This window comes from Pituophis catenifer, unplaced genomic scaffold (assembly GCF_029215685.1).
Source record: "Pituophis catenifer annectens isolate HBS135680 unplaced genomic scaffold, rPitCat1.0.hap2 SCAF_2, whole genome shotgun sequence".
Taxonomy (NCBI): domain Eukaryota; kingdom Metazoa; phylum Chordata; class Lepidosauria; order Squamata; family Colubridae; genus Pituophis; species Pituophis catenifer.
This window is the reverse complement of record NW_027256882.1, coordinates 8,172,103-8,178,429: the sequence shown is the minus strand read 5'-3', so window position 1 is coordinate 8,178,429 and position 6,327 is coordinate 8,172,103.

Here is a 6,327-nt window from a genome sequence, read left to right as displayed (position 1 = left end):
ACTCGTGACAGTTAATTATTGATTGAGATTTGTGGTTGGTTTATATATTTCATTTGCCTCTGTTTGACACAGAACATAGAACAATAGAGTTGGAAGGGATCTTAGAGGTCTTCTAGTCCAGCCCCCTGCTTGAGCAGGAGACCCTATACCATTTGAGACAAATGATTGTCTAGTCACTTTTTTAAAGCCTCTAGTGCTGGAGCACCCATAACTTCTAAAAAAGCTGACTAAAAAAGTTCTAAAAAACTTGACTAAGTGGCTAAGACACTGCGCTTGTTGATCAGGAAGGTTGACAGTTTGGATGTTCGAATCCCTAGTACAGATCTCCTGTGTGAGCAGGGGGTTGGACTATATGATGTCCATGATCCCGTCCAACTCTGTTACTGCTATTTCTGGAGGCAAGCTATTCCACTGGTTTTGTGAGGTCCTCCATCATTGGCTTGGTACCTCACAAGCACCCTCCCATCAAAGGATCGGGATTTGGAGGGGGGTAGTTGGGTGATAAACCTATATGCTTCGATGGTGGGAATTTGGGAGGGGGATTGACAGTTTGTTTATTGATTGATTGATTGATTGATTGATTCAATTTATATGCCGCCCTTCTCCAGAGACTCAGTGCAGCTTACAATGCATTAAGCAATAGCCTTTATACTTTTGTATATACCTGCTTAGTAGGGCTTTCGGGGGCCCCCTAAGTGGTGTTCTTTTTTATACAAAGTCAGCTTATTGCCCCCACAATCCAGGTCCTCATTTTACTTACCTTGGAAGGATGGAAGGATGAGTCAATCTTGAGCCTGGTGAGATTTGAACTCGTAGTAATTGCAGACAGCTGGCAGCTAAGTGCTACTTAACAGCACTTTAGTCTGCTGCTCCACCAAGGCTCATCAGTTGAAGGAGTGCAAAGCAGTTCATGCCAGGCATCTTCAAGGTCGTTCACCCTGAGTGTAGAATTTCACCAGCCCAAAAATCTCAGCATTTCTCAAAACATCTCAGTGATATCCGATTGGCTAAAGACCAACTAGACATGGGGGAAGGATGGGAAACTGAGGTTTTGTTTTTTGTATTGCTTCATGGGAACTTCAGACTCCTCCTGACTTTACTGCAACCTGAATTTTTAAATAAAAATTCTTTTCATTGCAGACAAATGGAGTTGAGGGTTTTACTTTCCAAAGGGATGAGACTAGGCCAGGTCTGACACTAGGTGGAATCTGATATTGTGGTCAACCCAGAGAGGACATCATCTGTACTGTGGGGACCATGCACATGATATTGCCTCAAGGGAGGAATCAGGAGGAGATTGAATGTTGGAGGGAGGCTTTGAAGAGGCCTCCTCCAGGACTCGATCTCTCTGAAAGGACAGGGGAGACAGAAAGCTGTGGCAATCAAGCAATTAGCAATTAGCAATTAGCTGTACCTAATCTTGAGGTAGTTGGGGCCATCTAGATCTCCAAGGAGGCTCTTCCACAAGGCAGGGGATGCCAGAGGGAAGGGCTGCTTTCTGGTCCAACAGGATGGTATGGTGTCATAGAGGGGATGCTAAGAATGTCCCTGTGCTAGGCCTGCCCTGGGCCATGTTGGATGCCACAAAATTATTCCCTTAACACATTTCCACTTTCTGATGAATTCTTCACACACATTTAACCAAGAGGTCAGGTTCCCCCTTTCCTATCCCTCAGCTCCAGTGTGGCAACCTTGAAGCCTCAAAAATGGCCTCGGTCAGGTCAGCTTCAGGATTGACAGAAGGACTATAGAGTTTCAAATAAATTAGTTTTGTTTTATAGATGGTGGATTTCATTAGGTTTACTTGCCTAGATCAGCTCAACAGTTTTCATAGGTTTTATATCTACAAAAGTTATGCTATCCTAATTCTACCTATTTATTGATCTATCTCTAAACATGTCGATATTTTGCTATATTTTCTCTCTCTCTTTACACACTGGTCCCCGACAAACACCTCTTCTTCAAAACAGCCACCCATCTCTTAACAAAGGCAAACCAGAATCAGCTGTATCCATATTGAGGATAGACATTTCAGACTCAAGCCAAAATTCTCTCTTGAGACTGGAATGTATGGAGAGTTTTTCTAAGGGATGTGTCAGGGAAATACTTTATGAGCTGACCAGCTGCCATGATGCTGTAATGCTGTAATGCTGTAATAATGATGCAATGGTAGGAATGAGATGTTTGGGAGAAAGTTCTCCTGTCTCACTTCTTGTCTCGTTTTCAGAGTTTCACCCCATTTGTGACTTCTCCCATTGGGCACCTGCTTGTTGACTCACTCAGAGTTTAGAGAGATGATGTCTCTCCTTGTTGCTATTATCCAAATCATAGTGATTTATTTATTCTCTTGGTGCTAAATCTCAAAAGACATTTTGGATTGCTTTCAGATATCACACAAACACAGCCATAACAGGCTTCCCCTTTGACATCATATCAACACCTTGTTGGCTGATCTCTTTGCAGTGGAAAATCTTGGAGGCATAAATGGCCCTGAAGAAATAGAGAACCTTGAAAGTTTTTATGACAGGCAGAGGCTGCAGATATGAAGGCTTGTATAGACTCTGTCACTATTAGGAAATCTTTGGAGCTTCTGTCTTGGAAGAGGGCTTTGGTTTCTTCCACCTCTTCCTATCACTGTGTCTTCAAAGCAAGGCTGGAAACTCCATCAGGAACACAAGTCATGTTGCTGCTTCTGCTACTTCTGCTGCCCCAGGAAGTTCTGGCAAGTCTCAGAGCCAAATGTCTCCTGACTCTGAAGAGGGACGAGGTGCATCCAGAGAACTATTACAAGCGAGGAGAGTTTCTCATTGGTGGCATTGTCTCTGCAACGAGGATGGTGCTTTCATCATTAAGCTTCAACAAATCTCCTTTGACTCAAATTTCTCTGTAAGTCAAATTTTATGTACAGAATTAGAGCCTCTCCATTCCATCCTAAGTTCTAAAATTTTAGCTGCCTCTCTTACAATGAATGACCTCTTTGATCTGCTAAAGCTAAATTTAGATATAGGCCATTTAAACACTTTCAGAAATTTAGCACTTACTGCACTTGTTAACAGTGATAGTTGTTCATTTTATGTGTCATTGTGGGTGTATCTGTCTGTATGTGTCCTTTGATGATTCTATATTTCATGTGGAATAATAGATCACACTTCCAATTACTAATTATTGGAGAAGATAAATAGGCAAAGGTATAGAAAGAAATTAAAAACCAGTCTGAAATCTTAATACAATAGCAAGAATAAGGACAATGTGAAGAATAAGACAAAACTGAATTTGTAACTGAATTATGTACAAATGGTGAACGTGTAATAACAAAAATGTATAAAGTTTTAAGGATTTGAAACAGAAGTTGAACAGGCTCAATTTGCATGACTAAATGCACTATTAAACTTGGATATTAAATAGAGATGCAGAGAATTTGGGTAACTGGCGTTTGGTTTATAGTCTGTCATAAATTAAGATTTTTTTTTTAATAAAATGTTGTATTCTTGGTATAGGACATCAGATAAATTATCAAAGATGTGTAAACACATTTAAAAGAAAACAAGAATTGTGAAAAGAATCGGGAAACATTTTATCATGCAGGGTAGACATGTGAGAAAGCTCAGAAATTTTATATCAAATTAACACAACAACGCAAAGAATTAGAAAGGCTAAAAATTGTGAAGAAACCAGAATTTTTTTTAGTGGGACTTCTGAGCAAAGAATTACCATATTTTTTGCACTATAAAATGTTCTGGAATCTAAGACGCACCTAACTTTTAGGGAGGAAAACAATCTGCAATCCTTGCCACCTGGAACGGGCCAAAAACGGAATGTGCTGAGGCAAAAAATGCGGCTCATGGAGGACGAAAATGGGGCATGCAGAGGTGGTGAGAGGCGGCCATGGTGGTGGGTGGCGACAGCGGTGATTGGCAGTGGTGAGCCCCACAACCTGGAACAGTTGATCGGCAGTATTCCGGGAGGCCAATCCAATAGCCAGTCAGCTGCTCGTGCTGAATCAGGGTATGCTGAAGCTGATTAGGCTGTTTTCTGTTTGCTGCAAGGAGGCAAATTGCTGGGAGGCAGAGGCCGAAGTGTGGGGACCAGTGGGTGGGTGAGGCTTCAGCAACATTTGATCTATAAGACACACAGACATTTCCACCCACTCTTTTGGGAAGGGAAAAGTGCAAAAAATACGGTACATAACATTCATAGTGTTTATATATGGTAACTGTGGCAAGATTATTATATGCTCAATGATGGAAGAATCATGGAATCCTCACAGTGGAGGACTAGATGGTGAAAAATGTAAAATTTGCAAAAATGAAAAATTGTGTGTTGAAAAGAAAGTGGGGAATCAGGTTTTTTCTTTTTCTTTTTTTAATTTCTTGGACTTTTTCTTACTTTCTCTATTTTTTCATTCCCTTTTTCTTTTGATTAATATTTCATTTTCTTAAACATTTTTTTATAAATATAAATTTAAAAAAGAACTAGGGAAAGCTAACAATTACTAGACTAACTCAGAAATAATATGCATTCGGTATCCAAAAATAAAAGAAAAATGGAACGTATCCCAGTTCTATTCGATAGATGAGATTTTTTGGGGTAGGTTGGGGGATTTTAAAATGACTCCAAGCCTCTGAGCCTTAGGTGGATTAAAAATACAATTGTTATAAATTTACCAGTTAAATAAAATGTTGCTTCTACTGATTATGTCCTGATACATTCATACTTTCAGGACACCAGAAACAGAGTACTGGAAAATGCTATCCTTCCTTTTCGCAATCCAAGCGATCAACAAGAATCCCAAGGTTTTGTCCAATGTCACCCTGGGATAATTGTCTATGACAATTATTTCAGACCAAAAATGACCTCAGAGGCTTTGCTGGACCTGCTTTCGGAGGGGGAGGCCAATGTTCCCAACTACAGCTGTGGAAGGCAGAGAAACACCGTGGCTGTTCTTGAAGCGGCTGGTACTGATATCTCCATCCAGATTTCAACCATGTTGGGGACCTACAAAATCCCACAGGTGTGTCTTTCTTGGGAAGACAATTTTTAGACATGCAACTTACAGCCAGACATCCTCTCTTCTAAATGAAGAGCAAAGTTCTATTATAGGAATTGTATGAAATAAGGATGAAGGTTCTATCAAATGGTAGAGAAGGATCCCAGCAGACAATCCTCTCTCAGTCATAATGCAGACTGTGCATCTCTGCTGATGATTTGCAATAGCCAAATGCTTCACTGAAGGGCTGCAGTGGCTCAGTGGTTAGAAGGCAGTACTGCAGGCTATTTCTGCTGACTGCTATTGACTGCAATTTGGCAGTTCTAATCTCACCAGCTCAAGGTTGACTCAGCCTTCCATCCTTCCGAGGTGGGTAAAATGAGGACCCAGATGGTTGGGTGCAATATGCTGACTCTGTAAACCTCTTAGAGAGGGCTGTAAAAGCACTGTGAAGCGGAAGATAAGTCTAAGTGCTTTTATATTTATATTTATAAAGTTTATTGTCATTGTACGTATATACACAATATACCCATACAACGAAATTCACTTAACACCCAAAGACCAGGTCCAACACATATAACAATCCCCAAACACACTCCCACCCACCACAATTCTCCACCCCTAAACCACCCAAGCATCCACACAGCAGACCAAGTAATGCTGTCCAACAACTCATTGATGGTGGCCCTTTAGTTCATTGTTGAGTGCAATTATAGGTCTGGGATAAAATCTATTCAGAAAATGTGTGGTCTGAGTTTTAATTGTTCTGTATCTTCTGCCAGAAGGCAACAGTCCAAAACGATTGTAAGTAGAATGGGAAGAGTCTCTGAGAATGTTTTGTTTTTGGTTCAAAATTTTTTATTTTAAAACAAACTTAAATCTTAAAACATAAAACAACTATCATCCATTACAATTACAGAAAGTGTATTGATCAGTTACAAATCTTTTGTGCTTAATCCCCTATCCAACATTTTCTTATTTGACGAATTATTACATTATTATTCTCATTTACCAATTATTTAACAATAGTTTATCTCCCATGGGAAAAAAAAACCCCTCTTTATATGTTTTATCATTTTATCCATTTCATATTTCATTTCCATGCTTTGTTGTCTAGCCATTGATAAAATAAACCCCATCTCAAATAATAATGTTTATCTTCCTGTTCCCTAAATTCAAATGTCAATTTACTCATTTCAGCACATTCCAAAATTTTCTTAATAACATCATCATCAGTAGGTATCTTCTCTCCTTTCCAGTTTTTAGCATATACAATTCTAGCTGCTATTAAAACATTCATAATTAAATATCTCAATTCTCTATTGTATGTTTCTGGTAAA